Here is a 13,753-nt window from a genome sequence, read left to right as displayed (position 1 = left end):
TCATTAAGTAGGTAATATTGGAAAAGTTATTGTTTTTGTTACAGGATATGTGTGCTACATTAATAGAAGCTATTGCAGGCGTGAATATGGCTGCCACTCAACAACACAAGACATGCAGTGTGTCGCTCACAGATGCTACTGGTGTCATAATGTGGTGTTGATATAAGTTGAACAATAGATCTGAGTGAACGAATGTGTAACGTATGGTTTGATACATAATGGTTTGGTGGGTGAATTTGTACATAGATTACAATTTCAAATGACTGTGATTAACTTCTGTTTAGCTTGTCAGGTTTTAAGAACTAGTCCCTCCCCCAAAAACTAAAATCACCCTGACCTTTCAATTAATTCAAGCAGCAGAAAATGGTGTCAACAAGGTTGACCGTAACATGACCCTGTTATTTGGCTGTGTGCACAACCCCACCCCCTGAGTTCATGTGTATGCTGTGATGACATATTAATTGCAGCTGCTTGAACACAATGGTAGATGAGCTAAATAGTAGTCTGAAGTGTGCTACCTATGAACACAATTACATAACATATGCAACGTGTGCCTCATTATGCTCTCTGTATATGAGATGAAGCAAAAAAGGACCTTTTTATAAACAAAACCAAATGTGTTAGTGCAAGTGATGTTTGTTGGGCGTTGAATGCAATATCTTCGATGCATAATTTGAAGAGGCAGTAATGTCGTGTTTGTAGGTGTTAAATAAATTAAATATAAATTACTATTATATATATGTATGTACTGCAACAGTACATATTAATGTTTGCTCATTTGCATGTCTTAGACATGTGTGCAACCCTTTTGTTCCCCATATTCGGCCACCATAAATTGCTTCCACTGCAGCAAAGGATTGTGGGAGATGACATGCAAATGAGCACGCAGTGCCACGTTATATATTATTTAGTGATTGTAGTAGGACAACGAAATATAAATATATATTGATAGATAGATATATATAGAGAGAGAGACATATATACATATATAGATTTAGGTATGGTTCTATTGGGAAGAAAGTATAAATAGCAGCGGAAATATAGAAAATAACTGTAACCTACGACACGCCTAGTACAGTAACATTTCTCACCTGGTTCAAATTCTGACGAATAAATTCCAATATCTCTGTCACCGGCCAAACCCTCAACGACGACGGGAAGTAATTTTTCCCGAAGCTGCTCCTCCAATGGAGTTAAGATGAGACGTTGTGCTAGCGGGCCACCTCCAGTGCCAGAAGCATGCAAGCGTTGTTGTTGTATTTTTCTTTTTAATTTTGCCCTAATATCGTCAAATCTCTTGCGACAATTATTCCGGTCCCTGACACGATTCCCACACGCATTCACACAAGTAGTATTTGTCTCCACTTTTCTGTTTTGGATGCTGAACTTGTCCGCGCTTGAAATACATAAAAAATATATGACGTTAATTCTTACTAATACAACGAACCATTTCCTACAATGCTAGCCGTTCCAAGAGATACCAAACATGCTTGTTTAGGTGTAATATGTGTAGCCCATGAGCATTCACTTGTAAACATAGACATGTAATGAAGCTTGCATTAATATTGTATGAAGTTTGCACAAATTGAACAACTGAGTGTTCTTGTCGTTGTAAAGCATGATTAAAATATGTGTTTACAACAAAAGTTAAATTGCTAGACATTATGGACCCATATTTGCATATTATGACACCTCACATGACCTACGATAACATGTATTTGCAAAATGAATGCAAAGGTAGACTTACATACTAAATGGCCAAACAGACTATCGTAGTGCTCCAGAATCCCAGAGCTGTGTTTTAGTTGTCATTGAAGCGAGGATTACGTGGCTGCTCCACACGTTTCTTCCGAGCACGTTTAGGCTCAGAGCTTGGCTGGTGCTGACTGGACTCTCCTTCTTCCAATGGAAGAGACTCCAAAAGCTGCCCACCAGCAAGCACGCCACCACCAGACACCCCATCAGCAACTGAGCCACCAGCAGCACTCAGACTCGCATCAACAGCACTCGCACTCCCAGCAACAGCACTCGCACTCCCAGCAACAGCACTCGCACTCCCAGCAACATCACTCCCCTGAACAGTATGTTCACTCCGACGCGTACTAGCACGTCTAGCAGTACCACTCACACCAGCATCACTCTTCCCACGCCTTGCGGCCATACCTCTAGCACTCACAAAGAACAGAAAACAAATGTAAAGCCAATCACACTAAACACTTACACATACAAAACAAGACAAAGATGTAAACAAAACAACAAAGGACAAAGCTCTCACAATACAAAACAACTCTCTCAGTCAATATGCAAATATTAAATCGCCCAGCTCTGTGCGTCTCTCTCTCTCTCTCACAACAACACAGAGAATGATTAACAGTACACGTTGCCTTTAAATATGCCGCGCTATCCAATACATGCTTGCTTCGCCTGATTGTGACGATGGAGAGGATTTGGCCCGGGATTAAAGGGGTTACACCCCAATTGGCCACTCTCTAACCTCACCAGGGAGACAAGGGGTTAACTGGGCTGGGGCCCAGACGTGTGATTTAACCCTTGTCATAACCTGAAAATGTATATTCCCTGTTCCCCCCTGGTTTGTTGTTAATCAGTGTCTGCATCACACACACACTAGAATCCATCCGGGAGCACAAGGGTTAATAGTCCTTTAATGATTATAGCTCTTTGTGAAGTTTTCCCACCTTTTCAGGCACCATTTTGCAGGTTCCCATAAGCCGCCATTAGGGCTCAATGTGTTTTAATGGTGAATCTTGCTGTGAAGTCCGGTTCCTGAGAAGACCAGCAGATGGCGTCCGAGAGGGAGAGCGGCGGTTTCCAATTGAAAGTCTATGGGCTCATTGACTTCAATGGAGAAACCCTCGAAAGAGCTTTTCAGGAATGAGTTGGCTGCCTTCCAAACCGCTTAACCGCAAAGCGGATACAATGTCCTTTAAAAGAGTTAAAATCACTTGAGTCAAATTCAACGTTAATTGGCGTGGGAATAAACTGTTCTGGGGGCCCTAGAAATAAAATTATTTTTGCCCCTAGTTCCTAGGCTTCCCCCCACTCGACCACAACCGGGTCCCCGAATCCTGGACCCCCGATAAGGGTCGAACCAGATAGAGCGGGTCGCGCCATAGGCTTTGCCGGCGGCGGCAGAAACGGCTCAGAAAAATGACTAAGTGTGAAATGCTGAATTTTAGGAATCCATATCTCCGGTTCCGGAGGGACCAGAGGATCAAGGTTTGGGGTATCTGTAGTCACTGCTCCGGCATCACTGCAGAACCATCCTTGACCCTCTTGGACCAACCCGACGGAGTATGGACCCCCTTGAAAGTTCGGGGCTTTTACCATTGATTCTAATGAGGGAAAAGCCGCATGGTGAAAAAATGACTAAGTGTAAAATGTTGAAATGTGTAAGTCCATATCTCCGGTTCTGGAATGCCCAGAGGGATGGGATTTGGGTGACATGTAGCCAAGGTTCCGGCTTTAATGCATGCCCATTTGCAGCCCCCTCAGACCAACCAGACGGAGTATGGACGACTGTAAAAATTTGTGGATTTTCTCATAGACTTCAATGGCGGCGGTTCCCCATTGAAAGTCTATGGTAGGAAACCCCATTGACTACAACGGCGGAGTTGCTCCATTGAAACCCATGGCGGCGGAGCCCGTTGTTTTCAATGGGGATTTAGTGAAAAGCTGAGATTTCTTTTAGCGGAGATTTTTGTATTAAAATGAAAAATGATTTAATGTGCATTTGTGTAACTCCGGCTCCATAGGTCGTAGCAAGTCGCTTTTTGGATCATATGGTGTCCCAGTTCTGGCAATGAGAAGTTGGGAATGGGAAGTTTGGACCTGCTAGACCCAACGGAACCGGATATTTTAATACGTTTATGTTTTATGTTTGATACTGTGTCCCAAGGTAGGGACAAAGACTTAGGGGAAATTCCTTTGTCCACCAAGATAGCAGATGGCCCCAAGAGGCGCCCTAATGTCTAGGATTTGAGTGCTGTTCAAAGGGTCTTGTCACCCTCCCTGTTTACCTAAGGGCGGAGGAGGCTCAAGCCAGAGCAGTCTTTAAGTGTCCCACTTCACACCTTTCAACAAAGGTTTTCCTGCCAGAACTCCAAATGATAGACTGGCTGGCATTCCTGATGCAAATGTGGGGCTTCAGAAATGAGACCCCAGAGTTCTACTGCGCATGTGCCAACTAGCAGGGGGGCATGGGTCAGAATGCTTTCCCACATTAGTGAGTGGCTGGAGGTAATTGAAAACCAATCCCCTGTGCTTAAGAATAGAGGGACAAAATATATATAAACTGCTGTTCCCTATATTCCCTTGTTGTTCATGTTTTGCAAGTTCTTCAAGTGTTCAGTCTGTTCTATACCATCTTGTTTGCTGAGAGAAACGCTATGCACTGTCTTCCTGCCAGAGGTCTTTTCATGCTTTTAGGTGTCTTGATGACTATGAAGAGTGCTGTATGAACTGCCAGTCCAGCTGACTGCTTCATCATTTCCATTTTACGTAAGTGTCTATATTTTGCCTGTTATTTGTACATATCTGCTGTGTTCACCTATCCTACGGAATAAATACAATTTGTTATATCTAAGTCTCGTCCCAGTTCAAACCCAGGTATATATATATATTTATATATAGTTTTGGTGTAAATTACAGCCTGTCACAAGCTACCGTGACAAGCTTGTAATTAACTGGTGGCAGCTGGCGGGACTGAACTGGACCTGGATTACAGTATTCTGCGGGGTACTGTGATCCAGTGGGAACTTGATGGTAATTGCAAGTTCCTGGGACTAAAGATATTGAACACACAGTGTACAACATATAACACAAGATATGGCACCTCCTCACTATTCCCCTACTTGTGAGAAGCATTGCCTCCAGAACCAAAGTGCCGGCCATCCGTCTGACTGGAGCCGGGCACCGAGACCAGAGGAGTGCATCAAGTCGGCGCGGGGACCAGCAGCCAGCAAGGCTGAGAGAGAGACAGCAATCGGTGAGCATGAAACCCGGCAGGCTGAGCAAAGATCCACAGCTGCAGCTGCTGTAACCATCACACCGCCCGGAGAGCAGGGAAGGGACCCAGCTCCGGGACGGCAGAGACTTGTGGAGGGAGCGGGTGGTCTTGGAAACCACGGAAGTCTTGCACCAGGAGAGGTAACGGCCGTTGCAGTGGCCCGTCCATTTTCCCTGAAAGAGCTAGCACTGGTGTGTGCGTTGGGCAAGATGTGGTTCCCGGCGAAGTGGACCCAGTTCCTGGCGTCGGTACCGCACCGACCCGCTTATCCCCTCCCTGAGCCCAGCGCTCAGGCAACTCCGCTCTGGACTCTGTTGCCCCTTGCTGTGGTTAGTCCACCAGTGGCGGAGAAGCACCGGCAGCTGCTGCGGCACTGCCAACAAATGGGCCACAATAATGCCCAGTGCCCTGACCGTGCGCGGTCAGGCGAAGAAGCCCCTCAGGGCCAACGCTCATGAGCTGCGGAAAAGATGACCCAGTTAGCGGCATCCTGATGGCTCCCGCCCAGCCGGGGTGACAACCCTCCTCGGGACGTCTCCTGGAGAACCTGGACGGGCTGCATCAGCAACAGCGGCGGAGAGCAGCGGCCATCCACCTGATCCCGGCGGAGAACCGGCGGCGGCGGCAGAAGAGCCGCGATTCCGGCAAAGTGCCGGAGACCTTTCTGAGTGGGGGGAGGGACAGGGATTGCGGGAGGGGGTTTTGTTACCTGGTTTGCATGGAGCTGTGTTTCTCCACAAAGACCTGGGACCCCGGTCCTGCATCGTTTCCCCTGTGCCAACCCCGGGCGCTGCTGCGGCGGCGACCCGTTGCTTACCGGCCCAGATGTTGCCGGCGGCCACTCCAGTCCCCCTGCAATTGGGACAAACGAAGGTGGCGGTCTCTGCGGGGACCAGCGAGGTAAGCCAGACCAAGTCGCAGACTGACCCGGACTTATTTTTCCCTATGACTGTACCTTGTTGTTTCACTCTAGGGGTGACTGGGGGGTGGCAGGAGATAGGGGCACCAGGGGAGGGGAAGGAAGGGCAGCTTGTAGGGCAGCCAGATTTCCCCATTACCCTGGCGGAGCAGCAAGGGACTCTCAGTTAAGAGCCCCACTGTTGCAGCCTTGCTATGGGCCGGAGGTATCAGGGGTTGTGGCAAAGTTAGACCACCCCCAGATTACCTGCCGGCCAGAAGCTAAGGTGGGTGCATCTGCACCAGCAACCCTGAGCTCACCTCCGGTAATGGGGGCACAGCTTCAGGGAGAGGGGCTCGCCCCGGTAGCACCCAGCTCTAGGGTAGGATTGCCTGGTTACCTTGGCGGAGCCTCCGGGGGTTTCTCAGATCAGCAACCCCCTGTTGCAGCCTTGCTATGGGCTGGAGGTATCAGGGGTTGTGGCACAGTTAGACCACCCCCAGATTACCTGCCAGTCAGGAGCTAAGGTGGGTGCATATGCACCAGCAACCCTGAGCTCATCCCTGGTAATGGGGAGACAGTGTCAGGGAGATGGCCTCACTCAGGTGTCCCTAGGATCCAGGCTTGGATTAGCTAGAGAGAAGCGGAGTGAGGGGAGGCTGCAGGTAGGTAGCCAGCATCAGTTCTCAGTGGGAGAAGAAGGGCTAGTGGTAGCCGGGGAGGTACAGCAGCAGGTATGGCAGCTAGAATCCCCCATTACCCTGGCAGAGCCTCAGGGGGTTTCTCAGATCAGCAACCCCCTGTTGCAGCCTAGCTATGGGCTGGGGGTATCATGGACAGTGGCCAGTTTTTGCCACCCCAGAGATACCTGCCAGCCAAAAGCTAAGGCGGTTGCATCTGGAGAGGTGCCCCTGAGCTCATCCCTGGTATGGGGGAGACAGTGTCAGGGAGATGGCCTCACTCAGGTGTCCCTAGGACCCAGGTTAGGGTTAGCTAGGGAGAAGCGGAGTGAGGGGAGGCTGCAGGTAGGTAGCCAGCAGCAGATCTCAATGAGAGAAGGAGGGCTAGTGGTAGCCAGGGAGGGAAAGCAGCAGGTATTGCAGCTAGAGTTTCCCGTTACCCTGGCAGAGCCTCAGGGGGTGTCTCAGATCAGCAGCCCCCCGTTGCAGCCTGGCTATGGGCTGGGGGTATCCGGGGCAGTGCCAGGCTTATGCCACCCCAGGGATACCTGCCAGCCAAGAGCTAAGGCGGTTGCATCTGGAGAGATGCCCCTGAGCTCATCCCTGGTAAGGGGGAGACAAGGTCAGGGAAGTAGGTGCACACAGGTAGTTCCAGGGTCTGGGTTAGGATTGCCCAGGGAGGAGAGGAGTGCAGGTGGGCTGCAGGGAGGTAAGCAGCAGGCTGAGGTGCTGGGCCTAGGGGAGGCTAAGTAGGGAGGCACCGTGGAGCAGGGGGAGATAGGAGGTCAGTGGGGTGTTAGGCAGCTGGCAGAAGCTAGGGATGGGCTAGGTAGGCAGAAGGTCCCTTGTTCTGACTGGCCAGGAGTGACCCCTCTGACAGAACCCCCTGGGTTCCCAAAGGATAGGTTGTGGGTAGATAGGCAGCCAGAGAGGATAGTCAGGAGTATAGCAGAGCAGCTACAGGGTGGCACAGAGCCAGGGCAGGTAGGGTCCCTACAGAATAGTGACATAGCCCTTTCCCAGACTTGGTTGACAGGAAAGCGACGGTCTGTGCTGGATAGCTGGTCTCCTGCAGATGCAGAGACATGCCAGTCTCTGGGCAGTGTGCAGCCTGGACTGCACCGGGGCCCCTTCACCATGGACTTGGTTCCCAAGGCACTGGGTGGGGGGCAGAGGGAGGCAAAGGAGAATGCCCGGCAGCCAAGGTGGAGCCCTGCTCCCCAAGATCTGGACTTTACAATCCACTGTGGCCAGGACAATGTACTGGACAATGCCGGAGGACAATGTTGCCAGGCCAATCCCTCAGGACTTATTGAGTGCGTCAAGGGTGCCAGTGGTACCCCAGGGCCTGGGGGAGGCGACTGGGGCACCAGGCTCCATTGAGCAGGGGAGGTGTGATGATGGAGAGGATTTGGCCCGGGATTAAAGGGGTTACACCCCAATTAGCCACTCTCTAACCTCACCAGGGAGACAAGGGGTTAACTGGGCTGGGGCCCAGACGTGTGATTTAACCCTTGTCATAACCTGAAAATGTATATTCCCTGTTCCCCCTTGGTTTGTTGTTAATCAGTGTCTGCATCATACACACACTAGAATCCATCCGGGAGCACAAGGGTTAATAGTCCTTTAATGATTATAGCTCTTTGTGAAGTTTTCCCGCCTTTTCAGGCACCATTTTGCAGGTTCCCATAAGCCACCATTAGGGCTCAATGTTTTTTAATGGTGAATCTTGCTGTGAAGTCCGGTTCCTGAGAAGACCAGCAGATGGCGTCCGAGAGGGAGAGCGGCGGTTTCCCATTGAAAGTCTATGGGCTCATTGACTTCAATGGAGAAACCCTCGAAAGAGCTTTTCAGGAATGAGTTGGCTGCCTTCCAAACCGCTTAACCGCAAAGCGGATACAATGTCCTTTAAAAGAGTTAAAATCACTTGAGTCAAATTCAACGTTAATTGGCGTGGGAATAAACTGTTCTGGGGGCCCTAGAAATAAAATTATTTTTGCCCCTAGTTCCTAGGCTTCCCCCCACTCGACCACAACCGGGTCCCCGAATCCTGGACCCCCGATAAGGGTCGAACCAGATAGAGCGGGTCGCGCCATAGGCTTTGCCGGCGGCGGCAGAAACGGCTCAGAAAAATGACTAAGTGTGAAATGCTGAATTTTAGGAATCCATATCTCCGGTTCCGGAGGGACCAGAGGATCAAGGTTTGGGGTATCTGTAGTCACTGCTCCGGCATCACTGCAGAACCATCCTTGACCCTCTTGGACCAACCCGACGGAGTATGGACCCCCTTGAAAGTTCGGGGCTTTTACCATTGATTCTAATGAGGGAAAAGCCGCATGGTGAAAAAATGACTAAGTGTAAAATGTTGAAATGTGTAAGTCCATATCTCCGGTTCTGGAATGCCCAGAGGGATGGGATTTGGGTGACATGTAGCCAAGGTTCCGGCTTTAATGCATGCCCATTTGCAGCCCCCTCAGACCAACCAGACGGAGTATGGACGACTGTAAAGATTTGTGGATTTTCTCATAGACTTCAATGGCGGCGGTTCCCCATTGAAAGTCTATGGTAGGAAACCCCATTGACTACAACGGCGGAGTTGCTCCATTGAAACCCATGGCGGCGGAGCCCGTTGTTTTCAATGGGGATTTAGTGAAAAGCTGAGATTTCTTTTAGCGGAGATTTTTGTATTAAAATGAAAAATGATTTAATGTGCATTTGTGTAACTCCGGCTCCATAGGTCGTAGCAAGTCGCTTTTTGGATCATATGGTGTCCCAGTTCTGGCAATGAGAACTGGGAAGTTTGGACCTGCTAGACCCAACGGAACCGGATATTTTAATACGTTTATGTTTTATGTTTGATACTGTGTCCCAAGGTAGGGACAAAGACTTAGGGGAAATTCCTTTGTCCACCAAGATAGCAGATGGCCCCAAGAGGCGCCCTAATGTCTAGGATTTGAGTGCTGTTCAAAGGGTCTTGTCACCCTCCCTGTTTACCTAAGGGCGGAGGAGGCTCAAGCCAGAGCAGTCTTTAAGTGTCCCACTTCACACCTTTCAACAAAGGTTTTCCTGCCAGAACTCCAAATGATAGACTGGCTGGCATTCCTGATGCAAATGTGGGGCTTCAGAAATGAGACCCCAGAGTTCTACTGCGCATGTGCCAACTAGCAGGGGGGCATGGGTCAGAATGCTTTCCCACATTAGTGAGTGGCTGGAGGTAATTGAAAACCAATCCCCTGTGCTTAAGAATAGAGGGACAAAAGATATATAAACTGCTGTTCCCTATATTCCCTTGTTGTTCATGTTTTGCAAGTTCTTCAAGTGTTCAGTCTGTTCTATACCATCTTGTTTGCTGAGAGAAACGCTATGCACTGTCTTCCTGCCAGAGGTCTTTTCATGCTTTTAGGTGTCTTGATGACTATGAAGAGTGCTGTATGAACTGCCAGTCCAGCTGACTGCTTCATCATTTCCATTTTACGTAAGTGTCTATATTTTGCCTGTTATTTGTACATATCTGCTGTGTTCACCAAAGATCTTCTATCATGTGTTGGTTAGAGGGTATGGCAAGCAATGCATCTTGTCTTTTACCCTCGCAGACAGGGAATGGACTGCAAATGGGGAATAAAAATGGCAGGGACAGGGCAACAACAGTAATGTATGGCAAATCAGGTATTAACCCTTTCCTCCCCGTCACACGTGCACAGTAGCAAAGTATCCAGCTGTCACTAAACAACAGTTTTAGAGTGTGCTCAACTACTTGTCAGATGCCATTTGTCATTGAAATAGTCGGTTTACAGATCTTCATCTCTGTTTTCAAATGGTACAATACAGTACAGTAGGGTCCCGCTTTACAGCGATTTCCGCTTTACGGCGGAGGCCTGGAACGGAACCCACTGTATGAACGGTGCCCTGCTGTATGTATGTATGAAGTATATAAAGGATATTGAGCACTAGTCTAGAAGGGGGGTGGAGGTAGGTGCTGTGGGTAATGGTGGTAATTTCCCCGGGGAGGGTGGTTAGGCTTCCCGTGGGGGGTGGACGTGGCGGTGAGAGGGGTTAACCCCTTAATCACCTTAGCGACTAGAATGGCAATGCTTTACTGGACACTAACGGGGCCAACAGGGTTAGCTAATGTTTTCTTTTAATAAAGTATTAACCCCTTTGGTGCCTCTGGTATACCTTGGTAACCACAGGCATGAAATGGGTTAATGTTATTTTGATCATAGGTTTCTGTAATAATAGACATTACAGAAGCCTATGACAGAAATATTAACCCAATGCGGTATGCAACACATTATTAACGGTCGCGTTAATTCCCATATCGCGAGATTGGCCTAAATATCGCACCCAGTAAATTACCACAATCTTGATATATACCACATTAAAATTGTGGTAATAACACCCGTTAGTTGATTATTTCCCCGGGTGTGATATTATCTCCACTTTAACAGAATTTGATGTATCTGAGCCATAGGGTTTTGTTTATGCCTGTGGGACAAACCAAGAACTAACCACGCTTTACTAGCCACTAAGGAGGCAAAGGGGGGTATGTAGCGTAATGTAATGTTTATATTATCCCCTGTGTGGTCAGCTAATCATGGAAACCGATGGACTTCTAAGGGGTTAGTATGTACTGTAATGTATGTTAATAACTATTTTATCATCTATTCCATGTTGGTTTAGCTAATAATAATAGTAGTTTGTTCTTGTATAGCACTGCTATTTTTACATGTCAGAGTCAGTGTCTTTACTCACTGAGCTGCTCCTTCCTCTCTCTAATTTTGCCTATGTATATACATAGGAAAGACAGGGCTAATGCCAGCCTGGAGTAGGTGATAAAATATTCGCAGTATTTCTGCCGTTCATCCCGTTCCAATAAATATCTCAACTTGATGTATCGCAGTTTTAATTGAAAATGTGGTATTGTGCCTGTTTTTTTATCAGATCCACTGATTTTTACGGGTCCAATAAAAAGTGCTTTATTTTTGGTGCTGAAACGCTTATTCATTGAACGATAAAACTAAGGCCCTTTTTTATGGGCGGTAATACGGCATTTTTGGTTACTGCAGCTTGATGTATCCGGTCCTTTGACTCAAGTCACGTTTAGTGATTTTAAAGTTCTAGTTGACCCGCAATGGTGTATGCAGATCTATCAATATTTGCAATTTAACATCAGTAATAAAACAACGGAGATGTAAAAACCACACAACACACATATTCCTGATTACCTTGTGCTGGCGCGTTACTTTTCCACAATGTACCCCACTTGATACCAAGTTCTTTCCCATATTCCTCTCCATACCAGACCAGGAGCTCTGTGTGTGGGGGGAGGTCTGTGCAGGTTCTGTAGTAGATTTTCCTGTGGTACTGCAACGCCACAAGGTTCTGTTCTTCCTCGTTTCTCGCACAATTTACAAACCTAAAATTGGGACAGTTAGTGAGGTCTCAAAGTAATGTCTATTTTATAAAGGAAGAGCTGAAAAAAGATACAAGTTGTTAATAATGTGACTTGTCTTCTCTTTCTTCTCTACAGTTTGTGAGGTGAACAGAAGTTAATTGAGAGCAATGTATATACGATAAAAAAAAATGAGTGTATATAGCGCTAAAAGAAATAATATGTGTATTTTAAGTGATATTAGATTATTAGGCTGCCAGGTGATACTAACTCCAAGACCTAGTTAGCAATACAAAACACAAATATACAATACAGACCGGCGCCACTATTGTCCAATGGTTGAATAAAGATTGTCCAATATGGGAATGTTCTCACACGGATGGTGACTTTAAAAGTAGTTTTCTGCTGTATCTTCACTGTGTGAACTCCATCAACATGTTTAAAGAGAAGAAAAACAAGAAAAACACATCATAGTGCAGATATGCAATGATATATAACACCAAACAAGACTAACATTACACAAAACATATAACATATAACATATAAGGCTGGCTGATACTAAAATGAATTTATTAAACACAATAAAATCGCAGGTGTGGGATCCGGTTGGTAAAAACCGGAGTCCTACTTACAGCACTGCCACAGACCATGAGCGGGGTTTTTTTTTGTTAGAGTTGAAACCGGCTGCAGCTCCGTCGAACACGTGGTATCCAGGAAGCTCCACAGTCCTGAAACCGGAAGTGCGTCGCTCCGTGCGACTTGCTTGTTCTCCTGGTACCGTCGATCACTCTGCTGCCGGAAATGTACTCCTGGGGGCGGGTGGAATCGCCAAATTGTCCCTTTTCTATGGATTACTACGGCTCCAATGCTGTCCTCTGCCACACTGCACAAGTGGTAAATAATTTGGCGATTCCACCCGCCCCCAGGAGTACATTTCTGGCAGCAGAGTGATCGACGGTACCAGGAGAACAAGCAAGTCGCACGGAGCGACGCACTTCCGGTTTCAGGACTGTGGAGCTTCCTGGATACCACGTGTTCGACGGAGCTGCAGCCGGTTTCAACTCTAACAAAAAAAAACCCCGCTCATGGTCTATGGCAGTGCTGTAAGTAGGACTCCGGTTTTTACCAACCGGATCCCACACCTGCGATTTTATTGTGTTTAATAAATTCATTTTAGTATCAGCCAGCCTTATATGTTATATGTTATATGTTTTGTGTAATGTTAGTCTTGTTTGGTGTTATATATCATTGCATATCTGCACTATGATGTGTTTTTCTTGTTTTTCTTCTCTTTAAACATGTTGATGGAGTTCACACAGTGAAGATACAGCAGAAAACTACTTTTAAAGTCACCATCCGTGTGAGAACATTCCCATATTGGACAATCTTTATTCAACCATTGGACAATAGTGGCGCCGGTCTGTATTGTATATTTGTGTAATGTATATACGATGGCTCACTTGTATGTACCCACAGTTTGAAAGGAATGGGAGCCACAGGCCCCACCAGTGACTACTTTCATATTACTTAAAAAAAAAAAAAAAAAAAAAAAAAACTGTTTTAATGAAAAAATCCCCTAAACATGACTAGATGACACAAGTGCCACAAAGGTGAGTTTTCTTCCGGTGGAACTAAACAGAAAGTGGGGTTGATGTAACAAGATGTTGTAGCAGGAATGTGTTCCATTAGCAACCTGAGCGTATAACATGCCCTGGACTGATTTGGAAACTGGAATATAGATAAAGCCTTGAGCCACA

At 47.1% G+C, this 13,753-nt stretch overlaps 2 protein-coding genes across 4 annotated transcripts in view; both read right to left on the bottom strand.

Moving 5' to 3' along the window:
* The window catches only part of LOC142466371 (uncharacterized), a 116,509-nt gene that overhangs the window by 36,232 nt on the left and 66,524 nt on the right, over nucleotides 1-13,753 (bottom strand). The gene's annotated exons all lie outside the window — the stretch shown is intronic.
* The window catches only part of LOC142466827 (uncharacterized), a 37,097-nt gene that overhangs the window by 2,402 nt on the left and 20,942 nt on the right, over nucleotides 1-13,753 (bottom strand). For all 3 annotated transcript variants that reach the window (XM_075572315.1, XM_075572314.1, XM_075572316.1), the window contains exons 2-3: nucleotides 11,830-12,020; nucleotides 1,092-1,396 (exon numbers count right to left, since the gene is read on the bottom strand). The gene's annotated coding sequence lies outside the window, so the exon portion shown is untranslated. The remainder of the gene's footprint in view (nucleotides 1-1,091; nucleotides 1,397-11,829; nucleotides 12,021-13,753) is intronic.

This window comes from Ascaphus truei, chromosome 15, assembly GCF_040206685.1.
Source record: "Ascaphus truei isolate aAscTru1 chromosome 15, aAscTru1.hap1, whole genome shotgun sequence".
Lineage (NCBI taxonomy): Eukaryota > Metazoa > Chordata > Amphibia > Anura > Ascaphidae > Ascaphus > Ascaphus truei.
This window is presented reverse-complemented; position numbering and strand designations above follow the sequence as displayed.